The sequence below is a fragment of the Rana temporaria genome, chromosome 5 (assembly GCF_905171775.1).
Source record: "Rana temporaria chromosome 5, aRanTem1.1, whole genome shotgun sequence".
Taxonomy (NCBI): Eukaryota; Metazoa; Chordata; class Amphibia; order Anura; family Ranidae; genus Rana; species Rana temporaria.
The window spans coordinates 416,027,017-416,047,216 of record NC_053493.1 but is presented as its reverse complement, the minus strand read 5'-3'; the positions used below and the strand labels follow the sequence as shown (position 1 = coordinate 416,047,216).

The 20,200-nt window shown below is 45.2% G+C and overlaps 1 protein-coding gene across 2 annotated transcripts in view; it reads right to left on the bottom strand.

Annotated features, from left to right (window-relative positions):
- The window catches only part of LOC120941638 (cytochrome P450 2C39-like), a 51,416-nt gene extending 33,902 nt beyond the window's left edge, over nt 1–17,514 (bottom strand). The window contains exon 1 of one of the 2 annotated variants that reach the window (XM_040355165.1): nt 17,411–17,514. The gene's annotated coding sequence lies outside the window, so the exon portion shown is untranslated. The remainder of the gene's footprint in view (nt 1–17,410) is intronic. The other variant, XM_040355166.1, reaches the window with a different exon arrangement.
- Nucleotides 17,515–20,200: the final 2,686 nt, after the last annotated feature.

Below are 20,200 nucleotides of genomic sequence, written 5' to 3'. Positions count from 1 at the left end.
ATCATAATTTTTTTGCTAGAAAATTACGCAGAACCCCCAAACATTATATATGTTTTTTTAGCAGACACCCTAGGGAATAAAACGACGGTCATTGAAACCTTTTATCTTGCACGGTATTTGCGCAATAATTTTTCAAACGCCTTTTTTTTGGAAAAAAATTGTTTCATGAATTAAAAAAATAAAAAAACAGTAAAGTTAGCCCAATTTTTTTGTAAAATAGGAAAGATGATGTTACACCGAGTAAATAGATACCTAACATGTCACGCTTTAAAATTGCGCACACTCATGGAATGGCGCCAAACTTCGGTACTTAAAAATCTCCATAGGCAACGATTTGAAAATTTTTACAGGTTACCAGTTTAGATTTACAGAGGAGATCTAGTGCTAGAATTGTTGCTGGCACTCTAACGCACGCGGCGATACCTCACATGTGTGGTTTAAACGGCGTTTACATATGTCGGCGGGACTTGCGTGTGCGTTCGCTTCTGCGCGCAAGCTACCGGGGACAGGGGCGTTAAAAAAATAAATTTTTTTTTTTTTTTTTTTTTTTATATATTTTTATTTTTTTTTTTACACTTTTTTTTTTTTTTTTTTTTTTTTATCACTTTTATTCCTATTACAAGGAATGTAAACATCCCTTGTAATAGGAATGTGTGTGACAGGTCTTCTTTATGGAGAGATGCGGGGTCAATAAGACCCCACATCTCTCCTCCAGGCTGGAAAGCATGAAATCGGTGAAAAAAAATTCACCGATCTCATGCTTGCTGTTGCTTAGCAGCCGCAATCGCGGCTTTGTTTACTTACGGGGACCCGGGCGTGACGTCATCACATCGCGCCCGGGTCCTCCGACGGTCATAGAGATGACTGGTGACCATCTGGTCACCAGTCATCTCTATGCTTCCTGCGCGCGCCGGACGATTCGTTCTCCGGGCCCCCGATGGCACGGGAGAGCCCGGAGAAGCACCGGATGGCGGCGGGAGGGGGGATGTCCCCTCCCGCCGCCTGTAAGAACGATCTAGCGGCGGAACCGCCGCTATGATCGTTCTTACGTTGTGCAGAATCGCCGGCAGTTTAGAAGGATATCTGAATGATGCCTCTAGCTGCAGGCATCATTCAGATATCCCCCCACAAAGCCCAGGACGTCATATGACGTCCACTCAGAACGGCAGAGGTTCTTTGTGGACGTCATTTTACTATGGGCCGGTAGGGAAGTGGTTAAGAAATTTGGTAAACATATATACTTGACAGAAAAAACTGGGGTATTTAATACAGAAAAAAAGGGGGGGGGGTTTGGGGGCTATAAATAAAATGCCTTTTTAGACAAACTGTAATACAGGTGAAACAATAAACATTTCTAACCAGGTTCATCCTTACCACCCAAACAGCAAGCCAAGTTCAACAGTCTAACTATGTATGTTAAAAGCAGAGGATTAGTTGCACGCATTTGCAAATACATGTTTTAAGCTGCAAAGCCGTCGCCAAGGCTCCCTGCGAATTCTGCAGTCCTAACTAAACCTTTTAAGTCTCCTCAATGGAGGCATGTACAAACTGATGGGTAGATGAAGGACAGGTGACTGGGGGTGTGTCCCCGCCTGCACCCATGCCTGGTAAGAAATAAAAAATAAATAAAAAATAAAAAAAAACTGCAGCAATGGATAAAATCAATGCAGACACCTGTTTTAAACAATCGAGTCCCACAGCTCACATGCTTCCATCCCTCATCATTTTGTAAAAAGGGGGGGGGGGTTTGGTCCAAATTTTAACCCCCCCCCCCCTTTTTCCAGGTTTAGTTAGGACTGCAGAATCGCAGGGAGCCTTGGCGACGGCTTTGCAGCTTAAAACATGTATTTGCAAATGCGAGCAACTAATCCTCTGCTTTTAACATACATAGTTAGACTGTTGAACTTGGCTTGCTGTTTGGGTGGTAAGGATGAACCTGGTTAGAAATGTTTATTGTTTCACCTGTATTACAGTTTGTCTAAAAAGGCATTTTATTTATAGCCCCCCCCCCCCCCAAAAAAAACTTTTTTTTTCTGTATTAAATACCCCAGTTTTTTCTGTCAAGTATATATGTTTACCAAATTTCTTTAATAATGCAATATAGTCACGGACGGTGCATTATTTGAAAGTTTTGAAATTAATAACTTATAACTTATTCCAGATTTATTATTTTCCCCCTATCCATTGTAATCTGATCCCTGCACATGCTTCATTTAAAGTTCCGCTCTCTGGCCCATATTCTGGCGAAATGTCCGCGGGCTGCGCGCAAGGCATTTAAGAAAGAGGGGGTGTAGTGGCGCTTGCAGTAAATAAATAAATAAAATAGACAAGAAACGCACAGCAACGTGTGATAATGTCCAAAAAAATGTGTTCCACTCCAAATTCCTCTATAAACTCCTCTCACGTCAAAGACTATGATGTGAAGGAGGGAATGTGTGAAGATAATGAGATCCAAACAATATTTATGACTCAAAGTCTTGAGTTCATACACAATCATATATGATGAAGTAAAATGTGGATAATTGCATTTGTAAGAGTAAATCCATGCAACCACAAATAAACGTAGTAAAATGGTGAATCCAAATGACAGTACGTGCACTATAAAGTCTGTGCCTAAAAAATATAAATATATAATAAATAATAATGTTCCAGTTAGGTGCACTAATTAAATGTGCCAAATAAATAAATAATGTTCCAGTAATCAAAGTGTCCCAAAAAAATTCCCATGCAAAAAACAGGATAATTGTATCACAGTGAACGTGGAATAAATAATAAAGTGCTTGATGCAAAAATTCCCAAAAAGTGCAATAGTGCTAGGTTAGAGGATGATGCTGCAATCCAATGCACGATCCATTCCGTGTAGTAGTGCAAAATCAGAAGGTAAATACTAGCCTCTCACCTAGGGTTGCCAACTCATCCCTTTAAAACAGAACACATATTAATTACACAGGTTCTGTGGCTGATTAAGGAGGAAATTAAACTCACTTGGTGCCTTATTTGCATTAAATTAGCCTCAGAACCTGTGTAATTCATATGTGTTCTGTTTTAAAGGGTTGAGTTGGCAACCCTACTCTCACCTCATGAAAGGCTAATTAGAGCCTTTAGGTAATATGAAGGTCAGCAGGGGATAGCTCTGGATCCAGGGCAGCCCAGGTAATTTTCATCACATAAGGTCCCAGCCGCTCTCAATAAAGCATAAAGCAAAACTCCATAGTGTAGTAGGTAGGAATAACATTTAATAACACATAGTATCACTTACAGTTAAAATCTTTGAACACCAGCAGCAACAGCAAACGGTTCACAGACAAACGAAATGACAGACAGCTAATCTCCGCTCTCGGCCGCGAGCGGAAATAACGTCACCGACGGCACTTCTCCAAACACCTGACGCGTTGCGTGGCTGAACTACGCCACTTAATCGTAGTTAGTTGTGGTTTTGCGCATTGGTTCCCCCCATTTTACGTAAGGCATTTACACTCCGCCGCCCCAACCTACAGGAGCAAGTGCTGTATTCCCCAAACACTTGCTCCGTAGTTTGGGGCGGCGGAGTGTAAATGCCCCGGCGTAGCCACGCGTATCTCCAAGGGGGCGGCTTCTATTCAAATTAAGCGCGCCCCCGATTCTAAGTAACTGCGCATGCGCCGGGCTTAAAAAAGCCCAGTGCGCATGCTCCAGTTCTCGGCGTAAAACGTCAATGACGCCGACGTGTGCGTCATTGACGTAAAGTCGTATTCAAGAACGACCTACGGAAACGACGTAGCCGACGGAAAAACACGACGCGGACCCGACGCCATCCGTAACATGGCCTACGTGGGACTTGCGGAAACTTACTCCTCATATAGCAGGAGTAAGTTTCCGCTTACGCAAACGACATTAGCGACGGGTACGCAACGCGAAATCGTTCGGGAATCGGCGTAGCAGGCTCATTTGCATAAGCAAATGAGTCCTTCACGTACATGCCATCTAGCGGCGGGCGGCGTACTTACATTTAAGATCCGACAGTGTAAGTGACTTACACATGGCGGATCTTAAGTGTATCTATGCGAAAATGATTCTAAGAATCAGTCGCATAGATACGCGGGCCAAAAAAGGGAGATATGATGGAGTATCCTGAGATACTCCATCGTAACTTCTCTCATAATATGGCCCTCTCTCTTTATTGTAGAACAGATGTTCCATCCTGAGCCAATAACTGCCAGACCAACCCCATACTCTATCCCACCCACACCATTAAAGCGGAGCTCCACCCTAAAGTGGAACTCCCGCTGATCGGAACCCTCCCCCCCTCACATTTGACACCTTTCAGAGGGGAGGGGGGTGCAGATACCTGTCTAAAGACAGGTATTTGCACCCACTTCTGGCCACACAGTCTCGGGCAGACTGTGGGCATGATGTCACCTCCCGTCCCCCTCCCCCGTTTTGTTCTGGGAACACTCGGCTCCCAGTACACAGTGGGAGCCAATCGTCAGGCGTAGCGCGACTCGTGCATGCGCCGTAGGGAACCCGGGCAGTGAAGCCAGAGCGCTTCACTTCCTGGTTCCCTCACCGAGGGTGGCGAGGGGGGCAGAAAAATGACGAGTGATCGCTCGTCCTCTGCTGCGGATGGCGCTGGACTCCAGGACAGGTAAGTGTCCTAATATTAAAAGTCAGCAGCTGCAATATTTGTAGCTGCTGGCTTTTAATATTTTTTTTTAGCGGAGCTCCACTTTAAATTCGCTTTAAATTCCATTAATGGAGACCACGCCATAAATAGAGTAAAAATGTGTCCATAGCAGCCTCTTTATTAACAAGTAAACTTAAATGAACATAAACCGTAAAAAAAACTTTTGTTAAACCAAAAACCCATCTGTCACTAAACGCGTTGGTCTTAGCAGGAACCCCAAACTATCGTATGTTCAAGAATGCACTGCGGTACTATACTAGGCCTCCAGCCGACATACTGGCTTGGAGAAAACCCACCAACCGCAGTGCACCCATTAACCACATCCAGCTAAACCACCGTTACCTGGAATACACCAGAGGAACCCATACCACCGATGGGTCCCTGTCAGGAAAGGGTTCACCCGCTGGCAGCTCTGTCGGTCTCTTGGATCGCAGTACCAGTGTCCACCACTGGGTGTCATTCAACACTCAGGACCTGTAGTGAGACGACTCACCTTCTGGTGGCACTGTTGGATCCTTGGGCTGTAGTACCAGTGTCCACCAGCGGGTGTATCCTGGCAGTGTGGAGCAGACAGCACCTCCTGCGCTCAGGTCTTACGTGAGGCCAATTACTGGCATTCACATATGTACCCGGCTGATGAGTACTCTCTTCGCCTTGGTATCGTCCTTGTGCCCTGATCCGTACCTGCTGCCTGATAATCTGAACCTGTTCCTGAATCTGCTACCTGAGTACCTGATCCTGTCTCCCTGTCCTGACCCATCCATCCTCTCCCTGTCCCGTTAGTCCTTACCCCGTCTGCTGATCTCCCGCTGATGACCCTGACCTGGCTTATGTTGGCGCTTCTGGAATTGCCCTTTGTTATTCGCTGATCTCCTGTGTATGACCCTGGCCTGGCTAATGTGTATGAACTTGGTACTTCCCTTAGGCTGTATATTATTATCTGTTGTCTGTGGGTTTTCTGTTGGATGGTTGAGCACTATTTGTATTTGGGATGTTTTTCTTATTATCAATTATCTTTAACCACTTGCTTACTGGGCACACAAACCCCCTTCGTGCCCAGGCGAAATTTCAGCTTCCGGCACTGCGTCACTTTAACTGACATTTGCGCGGTCGTGCGACGTGGCTCCCAAACAAAATTGACGTCCTTTTTTCCCCACAAATAGAGCTTTCTTTTGGTGGTATTTGATCACCTCTGCGATTTTTATTTTTTGCGCTATAAACAAAAAAGAGCGACAATTTAAAAAAATATATATATATTTTTTACTTGTTGCTATAATAAATATCCCAATTTTTTTTTTAAAAAACAATTTTTTTTCTCAGTTAAGGCCGATACGTATTTTTCGACGTATTTTTGTAAAAAAAAAAAAAAATCGCAATAAGCGACTGGTTTGCGCAAAAGTTATAGCGCCTACAAAATGGGGGATAGATTTATGATTTTTCTTTTTTTTTTTTTTTTTACTTGTAATGTCGGCGATTTGCGATTTTTTTGTCAGGGCTGCGATATTGCGGCGGACGTATCGGACACTTTTGACACAATTTTGGGACCATTCACATTTATACAGCGATCAGTGCTATAAAAATGCACTAATTACTGTATAAACGTGACAGGCAGTGAAGGAGTTGACACCAGGGGGTGAGGAAGGGGTTAAATGTGTTCCCTCATTGTGTTCTAACTGTGTGGGGGGAGGGGACTGACTGGGGGAGGTGACCGATGCTGTGTCCCTATGTACAAGGGACACAGATCGGTCCCCTCTCTCCCTGACAGGACGTGGAGCTCTGTGTTTACACACAGAGCTCCACGTCCTGCTGTGTCACCGACGATCGCGGGTGTCTGGCGGACATCGCGCCCGCCAGGCACTCGCATCGGCTCCCGAACGATGCGCCGGGCATGTTGTTTCCCCGCTGCGCGCCCCCAGTGGCGCGCACAGGGAACAACAACGACAGGACGTCCACCCGGCACTTGAGAGCCGCGCCGTGGACGTCTTTCGACCATAGCGCGGATCTCAAGTGGTTAATAAACTTTATATCATTCACTTTTACATACGTTTTGGTTTCCTCTTGTAATCCACACAAGTCTGGTTACACCTGGTTTATGACAGTCCCGAACCCTTCCTTATCCAAGGTTTCTTCATTCGCCAGCAAAGACCAACCTCTGCCACAGCGCCCAAGGGGAAGACCTTACCCTAGAATGCCCCATCACACCCTCAAAGCTCTCTGAATACCATCCTGCGACCCCAGGGCCCACAAATTAATTCCCACCGCATTGAGGCGTGCCCCGTCACCCTGAAGGTATCGCCAAGTATCTGTTTCCAGTTCCAAATGCCGGATAACCAGGCCCCCGTTCCTAACTACAAATCTCCCTACTTCCATATTAACCTTCCTGCGGGCCTTATTGAGCCTAGCCAAACTAGGGTGACCACATTTCGAAACTGCCATTCAGGGACACCCCACCCCCCTCACCTTCCCCCCAATGGGAATGGGAGATGAGGGGGGGGCGGGGGGGGGAAATGTAGTCTCTGGGTTAATGGGGAATTTGGAGGTGGGTTATTTGTCAGCTGAATATGTCACTTGCCACCATATGTGGTGCCGCTTGCCACCCATAGCCTGCCACCAGATGCAGTGCCGCTTGCCACCCAAATCCTGCCACCAGATGCAGTGCCGCTTGCCACCCATAGCCTGCCACCAGATGCAGTGCCGCTTGCCACCCAAATCCTGCCACCAGATGCAGTGCCGCTTGCCACCCATAGCCTGCCACCAGATGCAGTGCCGCTTGCCACCCATAGCCTGCCACCAGATGCAGTGCCGCTTGCCACCCAAATCCTGCCACCAGATGCAGTGCCGCTTGCCACCCATAGCCTGCCACCAGATGCAGTGCCGCTTGCCACCCATAGCCTGCCACCAGATGCAGTGCCGCTTGCCACCCAAATCCTGCCACCAGATGCAGTGCCGCTTGCCACCCATAGCCTGCCACCAGATGCAGTGCTGCTGTCACTCCCTCTGTATGAGCCACGTGCATTACAGGAAAGGAGTGGCGTCACTATCTGGAGAGTGAAGATCACACCAGTCCCTGCTGCTTTGTGCTTGGTACGGAGAAGGAGGAGGTGCTGAGGTGGGTGGGGACAGCAGTGCTGCACTAGGCGCAGGCCTCGCTCCCGGTCTCACTGTCCGAGAGTAAATTGTCACTGGTTGCAAGACGCCAGGCAGCGCCGGCCCTAGCAACCAGTTCCGGAAATGTAGTTATTAGTTAGTAGGGGGTGGCTGTGTCCTCTATTTTATTCCGGGACACTGTATTGTCCCGGAATGAAGGTGTCCGGGACCCAGGACAGACATGTCAATTGCGGGACAGTCCCGGGCAATCCGGGACACGTGGGCACCCTAAGCCAAACATCAAGTCGGCTGAACAATGATGTTGGGCCACACAACGAGCATATCCGGGAAGGCCATGCGGAGCCGCAAGGAACAAAAACTTGACATCATGCAGGGGCGGACTGGCCCAGGTGGAAAAGTGGAGATTTCCCCCCGGGCCGCTTACATTATCTTTAAAAAAAAAAAAATTTATGAACAGCGATCAGTCATTTCCCCTAGTCAGTCCCACCCCCCCTACAGTTAGAACACACCCAGGGAACATACTTAACCCCTTCCCCGCCCCCTAGTGTTAACCCCTTCACTGCCAGTGGCATTTTTATAGTAATCCAATGCATTTTTATAGCACGGATCGCTATAAAAATGCCAATGGTCCCAAAAATGTGTCAAAAGTGTCCGAAGTGTCCGCCATAATGTCGCAGTACCGGAAAAAATCACTGATCGCCACCATTACTAGTAAAAAAAATTTTTTTTATTAAAATGCCATAAAATACCCCCTATTTTGTAAACGCTATAAATTTTGCGCAAACCAAACGATAAACGCTTATGGCGTTTTTTTTTTTACCAAAAATATGTAGAAGAATACGTATCGGCCTAAACTGAGGAACAAACATTTTTTTTTATATATTTTTGGGGGATATTTATTAGAGCAAAAAGTAAAAAATATTGAAATGTTTTCAAAATTGTCGCTCTATTTTTGTTTATAGCGCAAAAAATAAAAACCGCAGAGGTGATCGAATACCACCAAAAGAAAGCTCTATTTGTGGGGGAAAAAAGACGCCAATTTTGTTTGGGAGCCACGTCGCACGACCGCGCAATTGTCAGTTTAAGCGACGCAGTGCCGAATCGCAAAAAGGGGCAAGGTCCTTTAGCTGCATTTTGGTCCGGGTCTTAAGTGGTTAAAAAAAAAAAAAGAAAGTAAATGGTAAAACTTAGGTTGCAGTATGGTGATCTCTTTTTGTACACAGGATGACATATAGTATGTTCTCCTGTGACAAAAAAACTCAGCATGTGGCGGGCTATTGCCTACTATATGCTGACAGCGCAGAGCCGTGCTGCAGCTGGGACAGATCCCGACAATACTGTCGAGATCCACCCTGCCGCCTGATTGACAGCTGGCTCTGCCTCACTAGAGCCAGAGCCAGCTGTGCCCGCCCCCTCCCCCGTCCGTTCCTCCCTGTCTGTTCTTCCAGTCAGATCTAGAGAATCGGAAGTGGGGGGGCGCATCCCTGCAGGGAGAGGATCGAGAAGTGAGAGAAATGTACAATATCCACCAAACGGGAACAGATAAATCTAGTTGTATGTAAGATTTAATAACGAAGTGTAAAGTCAGTGTGGTTTGGCAACATATAAAGCCTCGTACACACGATCAGTCCATCCGATGAGAACGGTCTGATGGACCGTTGTCGTCGGTTAACCGATGAAGCTGACTGATGTTTCGTTGCGCCCACACACCATCGGTTAAAAAAACGATTGTGTCAGAACGCGGTGACGTAAAACACAACGACGTGCTGAAAAAAATGAAGTTCAATGCTTCCAAGCACGCGTCGACTTGATTCTGAGCATGCCTGGATTTTTAACCGATGGACGTGCCTACAAACGATCGTTTTTTTCCCATCGGTTAGGAATCCATCGGTTAAATTAAAAGCAAGTTGGCTTTTTTTTAACCGATGGATAAATAACCTATGGGGCCCACACACGATCGGTTTTGACCGATGAAAACCAAAGCGGCACAAACGTTTATTTTTGCGGCACAATCGAATGGCGCGTTTGTTTTTAAAATTCAGCGACATGGGGTGCAAAGTGGGCGGGGTTTCAGCAACTATAACGCACAATATCTCTGCAACCAAAGTTGCACAAAGGTTTATTTTTGCGGCACAAACAAAATTCAGCAACTAATAACGCACAATGGCCCGGATTCACAAAGCACTTGCGCCAACGTATCTCAAGATACGCCGTCGTAAGTACAAATGTGCGCCATCGTATCTATGCGCCGACCCACAAACTAGATACGCCTAAAAATAGGCTTCATTCGACCGACGTAACTTGCCTATGCCGGCGTATCGTGGGCGCATATTTACACTGGACGCATGTGGCGCTCCCATTGATTTTCTATTCAAATATGCAAATGAGGGGGATACGCCGATTCACGATCGTACTTGCGCCCGATGCAGGCTACGACTGGTGCGCGTAAGTTGTACGTACGGCGTAAAGTTATGCCCCATAAAGGAGGTGTAACTCAGCAGCATCCATGCAAAGGTCTGCACCAGGGAACTCAAGCTGGCGTATTTTACGTAGTTTACGTTGTACGTGAATAGGGCTGGGCGTAGGTAGGTTACGTTCACGCAGTAGGCAGTGATCCGGCGTATCTTAGGCAGTTGTTCCGACGTGATTGTGAGCATGCGCAATGAGATGCGCCCACGGGACAGCGCATGCGCAGTTGGCGATACGTATCTGTCTGGCGATCGGCCTATCATTTGCATGGGGTCACGCCTCATTAGCATGGCTCACACCCACTTCCATTTACGCCAACTTACGCCTGAGAAACCCAGCGCAGATTTGGGAGGAAGTGCTTTGTGAATTCAGTGCTTGCCTCTCTGCGCTGCCTCGGCGTAGCGTAAAGGAGATACGCTACAGCGGCATAAATATGCGCCAGTGTCTGTGAATCCGGGCCAATATCTCTGCAACCAAAGTGGCACAAATGTTTTTTTTTTGTGGCACAAACGAATGGCGCGTTTGATTTTAAAATTTAGCAACGTGGGGTGCAAAGTGGGCGGGTTTCAGCAACTGTAACGCACAATATCTCCGCACCCCCCCCCTTAGGTATATTATTTCTGAGAAAGGTCAAAAAGCATTTGAAGGTATAAATCCAATAGTTTTGCATTAAGAACATTTGCAGTTAAACACGAGGACAGCAAGAAAAAACTGCAGCATGTAAAATCCTTCAACACTTTATATATAAAAAATAAAAAAAAATAAAAAAAGCATTAAAACTTACATGGGGGGGGGGGGGGGGGGGGTCCTCAAGCAGCACCTTTTAATACGCCCTCCTGGTCTTCTGGCTGATTAACAAATCTCTCCCTAATATGATGACATTCCAAGCCCCGCCTACTTCATTGCGTTTCGTCACTTAATGATTTTTCTTGGAAGTGACCTATGAGACGCTAACCTTGGAAGCTATCTGCGTACAATGCGCCCTTTGTATCTTGCGCACCTACTATCTTAACTCTTTAGTTAGTTAGGTTATAGTATTACATAATGATAGATAGATGATCCAATTACACAAATTCCCTCTAGAGGTAACCAACTACAGCAACATGATACAAATAAAATAATAAAACCTTCCCTCTGTAGTGGGTATAAGGCTGCATTCACATCTAGGCGGACGAAATCGCGGCGTTTTGTCGCCGCAAATCGCGGTAAAAATAGCGGCGTTTTGTACCGCGATTTGCGGCGACAAAACGCCGGTATTGTCCGCCTAGATGTGCCCCAAGATGACCCCCTCTATGGAGATGATTGCCATCTCCTAGCCGAACGCTCGAAGACGCCTGAAAAAAAGGTCCGGGACCTTTTTTCACGCGGCAGGCGACAGGCGTTCGGCGTGGAGATGTGAACCATCTCCATAGAGGGACATCTGTTTTCAGCCCTCTGGCGGCAGCGGCGTAGCGCTACAGGCGTAAAAACGCCTAGGTGTGAATGGGGTCTAAACATTATTGCACTGACCTACCTTTAGGACATTAACGAGTGATTGTAAACTATATTGCACTCTTCTACCTTTCCAACATGAACAAGGGGACAATTATGCATGTGTAGCGCTACCCCCGGAGGAGCCGCTGATTAGATTTGGGATCGGCGTATTTAACCACTTGCCGACCTCCTCATGTAAATATATGTCAGCAGAATGGCACCGATAGGCACATGTACGTACTTGTACGTGCTCTGCTTGACGTGGGTCGGGGGTCCGATCAGGACCCCCCCCGTACATGCGGCGGTCGGTAAGCCTCGGGGAGCGATCCGGGACGACGGCGCGGCTATTCGTTTATAGCCGCCCCGTCGTGATCGCTCCCCGGAGCTGAAGAATGGGGAGAGCCGTAGGTAAACACGGCTTCCCCGAACTTCACTGTGGCGGCGCATTGATCGAGTGATCCCTTTTATAGGGAAGACTCGATCGATGACGTCACTCCTACAGCCACACCCCCCTACTGTTGTAAACACACACTAGGTGAACCCTAACTCCTACAGCGCCCCCTGTGTTTAACTCCCAAACTGCAACTGTCATTTTCACAATAAAGAATGCAATTTAAATGCATTTTTTGCTGTGAAAATGACAATGGTCCCAAAAATGTGTCAAAATTGTCCGAAGTGTCCGCCATAATGTCGCAGTCACGAAAAAAATCGCTGATCGCCGCCATTAGTAGTAAAAAAAATTTTTTTTATGAAAATGCAATAAAACTATCCCCTATTTTGTAAACGCTATAAATTTTGCGCAAACCAACCGATAAACGCTTATTGCGATTTTTTTTACCAAAAACAGGTAGAATAATACGTATCGGCCTAAACTGAGGAAAAAAAATTTTTTTTTTATATATTTTTGGGGAAATTTATTATAGCAAAAAGTAAAAAATATAGATTTTTTTTCAAAATTGTCGCTCTATTTTTGTTTATAGCGCAAAAAATAAAAACCGCAGAGGTGATCAAATACCACCAAAAGAAAGCTCTATTTGTGGGGAAAAAAGGACACCAATTTTGTTTGGGAGCCACGTCGCATGACCACGCAATTGTCAGTTAAAGCGACGCAGTGCCGATTTGCAAAAAGGGGCAAGGTCCTTTAGCTGCATTTTGGTCCGGGGCTTAAGTGGTTAAGGAAGGTCAGCGGGATAAGCCTGTACCGCCGTTTTTCTTCATCCTCCTTTTTGCTCTCCTCTGGCTTGACCCTATCCAGATAAAACATTTCCAGGGGTAGCAGAGAGAATATCTCCACATACTACCCTTCCAAAAAATTTCACAGACTTCTGGCTTCAGGTTCGCACCCAGAGGCCCCTCAAAACAAACGTAAACCTCACATTTCGCAGAGTTGGCCAATCTGACTGAATCCTGTTGATCAACAGCAGAAATCACAGACATGTTAGAAGTAGTAGAATTACAAGGCTGCCTAGGAAGGATCCCACCAGCCGTAGGTCCTGACTCCATTGATCAGTGGCGGTGCGTCTATAGAGGGCACTGGAGCGCCGCCCCCTCTGGCTCCGCACCGCCACTGAAATAACATACATTCATGCATTGCATGATTGTATGTTATTGTTGCCAGCTGCCGCTGGTCTATTCAGATAGCCGGACCTTGAGTGTCGACCACCTGAATAACGGCAGCTGGTTGGCTGTGCGGAAGTGCCTATCAGAGCCAGCTTTCCGAGTACAGCCCTCGTCTCCCGGATGCTTATCCTCGGAACGTACGGGGGCTGCGTCCCTTGGATAAGACTGACGGCCGTCTCAGCCAATCAGGTTCACCGATTCTGGTTATCGGTAACCTGATTGGCTGAAGTGTCACCAAGGCGGGAGAAGACATCGAGGGACGTGGAAGGAGAAAGGTAAGTGCATTTTACAGGGCACAGCGGCGACAGTGGGACAAAGGGCACAGTGGCATCAATGGGCGCAGTGGTGACAATGGGCACAGTGGCAACAATTAAAGGGCACAATGACATGCACAGTGGCAACAATGGGCACAGTGGCGACAATTGAGTGGCACAGTGGCTGCGTTTGATGGCATGGCACAGTGGTGACAATTGATGGCATGGCAGAGTGACTGCGTTTGATGGCATGGCACAGTGGCTGCGTTTGATGGCATGGCACAGTGGTGCGAATTGATGGCATAGTGACTGCATTTGATGGCATGGCACAGTGGTGACAATTGATGGCACAGTGGCTGCGTTTGATGGCATGGCACAGTGACTGCATTTGATGGCATGGCACAGTGGTGACAATTGATGGCATAGTGACTGCTTTTGATGGCATGGCACAGTGGTGCGAATTGATGGCATAGTGACTGCTTTTGATGGCATGGCACAGTGGTGATAATTGATGGCACAGTGGCTGCGTTTGATGGCATGGCACAGTGGTGACAATTGATGGCACAGTGGCTGCGTTTGATGGCATGGCACAGTGGCTGCGTTTGATGGCATGGCACAGTGGTGACAATTGATGCCACAGTGGCTGCGTTTGATGGCATGGCACAGTAGCTGCGTTTGATGGCATGGCACAGTGGTGACAATTGATGCCACAGTGGCTGTGTTTGATGGCATGGCACAGTGACTGCGTTTGATGGCATGGCACAGTGGTGACAATTGATGCCACAGTGGCTGTGTTTGATGGCATGGCACAGTGGTGACAATTGATGCCACAGTGGCTGTGTTTGATGGCATGGCACAGTGACTGCATTTGATGGCATGGCACAGTGGTGACAATTGATGGCACAGTGGCTGCATTTGATGGGCACAGTGAGGCTGTAATTTTTTTCTTTTCTTTTTTTTTTCCGTTTGCGCCCCCCCCAAAAATTTTGAGCACCAGCCGCCACTGCCATTAATGCAGGGCGTCCATTTGTAAAACTTAGATTACAGTATGGTGATCTCTCTTTGTTCACAAGATGACATATAGTATGTTCTCCTGTGACAAAAAAACTCAGCATGTGGCGGGCTATTGCCCACTTTATGCTGACAGCGCAGAGCCGCGATGCACCCGGGACAGATCCCGACAATACTGTCGAAATCCACCCTGCCGCCTGATTGACAGCTAGCTCTGCCTCACTAGTGCCAGAGCCAGCTGTGCCCGCCCACCAAATCTGCACAAACCAGGAACAAATAAATCTAGTTGTATGTAAGATTTAATAACAAGGTGTAACGTCAGTGTGGTCTGGCAACATGTAACACACAATATCTCAGCAACCAAAGCGGCACAGACGTTTATTTTTGCGACTCAAACCAGCACAAACATGGCACAAACGAATGGCACATTTGTTTTTAAAATTCAAATGCAAAGTGGGCGGGGTTTCAGCAACTATAACGCACAATATCTCCGCAGCCAAAGAGGCACAAACGTTTATTTTTGCGGCACAAACGAATGGCGTGTTTGTTTTTAAAATTCAGCAACATGGGGTGCAATACAGCAACATGGGGTGAAAAGTGGGCGGGGTTTTAGCAACTATAAAGCGCAATATCTCCGCAACCAATGCGGCACAAACGTTTATTTTTGCGGCACACACGGATGGCGCGTTTGTTTTTAAAATTCAGCAACATGGGGTGCAAAGTGGGTGGGGTTTCAGAAACTATAATGCACAATATCTCCACAGCCAAAGCGGCACACACGTTTATTTTTCCGGCACAAACGAATGGCGTGTTTGTTTTTAAAATTCAGCAACAAGGGGTGCAAAGTGGGCGCAGTTTCAAAAACCATAAGGCACAATATCTCCGCAACCAAAGTGCCACAAACTTTTATTTTTGCGGCACAAGCGCGGTACAAACAAACGGCGTGTTTGTTTTTAAAATTCAGCAACATGAGGTGCAAAGGGAGCGGGGCTTGCATTACATTAAGGGCCAGATTCTCATACATTTACGTTGCTCCTGGGCAGCGTAACGTATGTTATTTACGTTACACCGCCGCAGGTTTACAGGTTTACATCCTGATTCTCAGAACACTTATCTGTAAACTTGCGGCGGTGTATCGTTAAATTGCTCGGCGCAAGCCCGCCCAATTCAAATGGGGCGGGCACCATTTAAATTAGGCGCGCTCCCGCGCCAAGCGTACTGCGCATGCTCCGTCGGGTAAATTACCCGACGTGCATTGCGCTAAATGACGTCGCCCGACATCATTTGCTTAGACGTTTACGTAAATGGCGTCCAGCGCCATTCACGGACGTCTTACGCAAACAACCTTATTTTTTTTTTTATTTGACGCGGGAACGACGGCCATACTTAACATTGGTTGCCCCTCATAATAGCAGGGGCAACCTTACGCGTCGCGTACGCTACGGAAACAACGTAAATTCTCAGCGTCGACCACGCGTATGTTCGGGAATCTCGCGTACTTACCTCATTTGCATAGACGACGGGGAAAACGACAATGCGACACCTATCGGCGGGGAAAAAAATAGCTTTTAAGATCTGACAGCGTAAGAGCCTTACGCCTGTCAGATCTAATGGGTATCTATGCGTAACTGATTCTAAGAATCAGTCGAATAGATACCCGGGGCCAGATGAGGAGTTACGACGGCGCAAATGGTGCTGCGCCGTCGTAACGCCTTTGAGAATCTGGGCCTAAATGTTTAATATCTCAGAAACCGAGCCGGCACAAACGCATGGTATATTTTTATTCAGGTTTTATAAACATGGGGTGCCAACTTTACACAGTTCAATAAGTTCACCACTTGCCCAATATTAAAGCGACAAATAAATATCAAGTTGCACCCTCTGCAGGGCAGCCATCACACATTTTGGGGCAGATCCACAAAAGAATTACGCCGGTGTATCTCTTGATACGCCGCGTAATTTAAAATTTGGCGCGTCGTATCTTTGTTTTGTACCTACAAAACAAGATACGACGGCATCTCGGATGGATTCGACCGGCGTACGTCTTAGTACGCCGTCGGATTTTAGGTGCAATTTCCGTCGAATTCCGCTTCGAGTATGCAAATTAGCTAGTTACGGCGATCCACGAACGTACGTCCGGCGCATTTTTTTTACGTCGTTTGCGTTCGGCTTTTTCCGGCGTATAGTTAAACCTGCTATTATGAGGCGTAGTCAATGTTAAGTATGGCCGTCGTTCACCGCCTCGCATTTTGAATTTTTTTTACGTCGTTTGCGTAAGTCGTTCGCGAATAGGGATTTGCGTAGAATGACGTCACCGTCTTTAACATTGGCTTGCTCCGGTTTAATTTCGATCATGCGCACTGGGATACCCCCACGGACGGCACATGCGCAGTTAAAAAAAAACGTTGGGTCACGACGTATTTACATAAAACACTCCCCCATCACAGAGATTTGAATGCCGCGCCATTACGCCGCCAAAGATACACTACGCCGCCGTATTCTTTGAGGATTCACAAAAAAAAAGATAAGTTACGGCGGCGTAGTGTATCTTAGATACGCTACGCCCGCCGATGTACGTGGATCTACCCCAGTATGTGCCATTTTTTTTCAGTCTACCTTTGTGCCAACCCCCCCCCCCCCCCCTAAGTATTTCTGAGAAAGGTCAAAAAGCATTTGCAGGTATAAATCCAATAGTTTTGCATTAGGAACATTTGCAGTTAAACACGAGGACAGCAAGGAAAAACTGCATCATGTAAAATCCATCAACACATGATGTATAAAAAAACAAGAATAAAGCATTAAAAAAACTTACAAGCAGCACTTTTTAATCAGCCTGTACAGTCTATGCCCTCCTGGTCTTCTGGAACTGATAAACAAATCTCTCCCAAACCCGATGACATCCCAAAGCCCCGCCTACTTCATTGCGTTTCGTCACTTAATTCTTTTTCCCGGGAATGACCTATGACACACTAACCTTAGAAGCTCTCTGCGTACAATACGCCCTTTGTCTCCTCCGCCCCTTTTCTCTTAACTCTTTAGTTAGTTAGGTTCCAAGTCATAGTATACATAATGATAGATGATCCAATTACACAAATTCCCTCTAGAGGTAACCAACTACAGCAACATGATAAAAATAAAATAATAAAACCTTCCCTCTGTAGTGGTTATAAACATTATTGCACTGACCTACCTTTAGGACATTAACGAGTGATTGTAGACTATATTGCACTCTTCTACCTTTATAACAGAAACAAGGGGACAATTATGCATGCAAAAGCAACAAAATATATATAAAATATACAGTATGCGCACCAAAAAAAAAAATACTTCAACCTGACTTTTTTTGCTAAAAATATAATCACCGAAAGAAAGAAATAAGGAGAGAAAGAAAGAAAGAAAGAAAGAAAGAAAGAAAGATAGATAGATAGATAGATAGATAGATAGATAGATAGATAGATAGATAGATAAAAAGAAAGAAATAAGAAAGGATAAAGGGAGAAAGGAAAAAAAAGAGAGAAATAAAGAAAGGATGAAGGGAGAAAGAAAGAAAGAAGAATCAAGGGAGGAAGAAAGAAAGAAAAGATGAAGGGAAAAAGAAAGATAGATGAGAGAGAGAGAGAGAGAGAGAGAGAGAGAGAGAGAGAGAGAGAGAAAAAAAAAGAGAGAAAAAAAAAAAGAAAGAAAGAAAGAAAGAAAAAAAGAGAGAAAAGATGAAGGAAAAAAGAAAGATAGATAGAGAGAGAGAGAAAGAAAGAAAGAAAGAAAGAAAGAAAGAAAGAAAGAAAGAAAGAAAGAAAGAAAGAAAGAGAAAAAGAAAGAAGGATGAAGGGAGGAAAGAAAGAAAGAAAGAGAGAGAAAGAAAAAAAGAAAAAAGAGAAAGAAAAAAGAGAAATAAAGAAAGAAAGAAGGATCAAGGGAGGAAGAAAGAAAGAAAAGATGAAGGGAAAAATAAAGATAGATGAGAGAGAAAGAAAGAAAGAAAGAAAGAAAGAAAGAAAGAAAGAAAGAAAGGAAGAAAGAAAGAAAGGATGAAGGAAAAAAGAAAGATAGATAGAGAGAGAGAGAGAAAAAAAAAGAAAGAAAGAGAAAAAGAAAGAAGGATGAGGGGAAAAAAAGAAAGAAAAAAAAGAGGAAGAAAAAAAGAGAAAAGAGAAAGAAAAAAGAGAAAGAAAGAAAGAATGCTGAAGGGAGAAAGAAAAAGAGAGAAATAAATAAATAAAGAGAGAAAGAGAGAGAGAAAGAAAGAAAGAAAGAAAGAAAGAAAGAAAGAAAGAAAGAAAGAAAGAAAGAAAGAAAGAAAGAAAGAAAGAAAGAAAGATGAAGGGAGAAAGAGAAAGAAAGAAAGAAAGAAAGAAAGAAAGAAAGAAAGAAAGAAAGAAAGATGAAGGGAGAAAGAAAGAAAGAAAGAAAGAAAGAAAGAAAGAAAGAGAGAGAAAGAAAGAGAAAGAAAGAGAAAAAAAGAAAGAAAGAGAGAGAGAAAGAAAGAAAGAGAAAGAAAGAAAGAAAGAAAGAAAGAAAGAAAGAAAGAAAGAAAGAAAGAAAGAAAGAAAGAAAGAAAGAAAGATGAAGGGAGAAAGAAAGAGAAACAAAGAAAGAAAGAAAGAGAGAATGAGGGGAAAAATAAAGATAGATAGATAGATAGATAGATAGATAGATAGATAGATAGATAGATAGATAGATAGATAGATAGATAGATAGATAGATAGATAGAGATAGAGGAAGATAGATAGATGGATAGATAGATAGATAGATAGATAGATAGATAGATAGATAGATAGATAGATAGATAGATAGATAGATAGATAGAGGAAGATAGATAGATAGATAGATAGATAGATAGATAGATAGATAGATAGATAGATAGATAGCGGGAAAGAGAAAGATAGATAGAAAGATAGACAGACAGATAAATAAAAGGAAGAGCGGAAGAAAGAAAGAAATATAGATAGATAAAAGGGAGAAAGAAAGATAGATAAATAAATAGATAGATAGATAAATAAATAAATAGATAGATAGATAAATGGGAGAGAGAAAGCTAGATAGAAATATAGATAGATAGATAGACTCTCTGCCCGTCGCCGCCTGCCTCACAGCCTCTCAAGTCTTAGGCCCCTTTCACATTGAGGCGTTTTTCATGCGGTACAGCGCTAAAAATAGCGCTGCTATATCGCATGAAAAAATCATGCCCCGAAGGCTTTCACACTGAAGCGGTGCGGTAGCAGGACCGCTCCAAAAGTCCTGCTAGCCGCATCTTTGGAGCGGTATAGGAGTGGGGAGTTTACCGCTCCTTTCCATTGAAATCAATGGGAAACCGCGGTAATACCGCCCGCAATGCAGGCGGTATTAACCCTTTTTCGGCCGCTAGCGGGGGTTAAAACCTCACCGCTAGTGCCCGAATATCGCGGTAAATACAACGGTATAGCGGCGCTAAAAATAGCGCGGCTATACCGTCACCGCACCTCCGCTGCCCAATGTGAAAGCAGCCTTACTCTTCGGGCCCCGGCTACTACTGGATGGGGAGCGGAGGAAGATCCCTCCGCCAGGGAAGGCAAGGAGAGAGGCAGGTGGCTGGCCAGGATTTGAGCCAAGGCAGAAGAACATG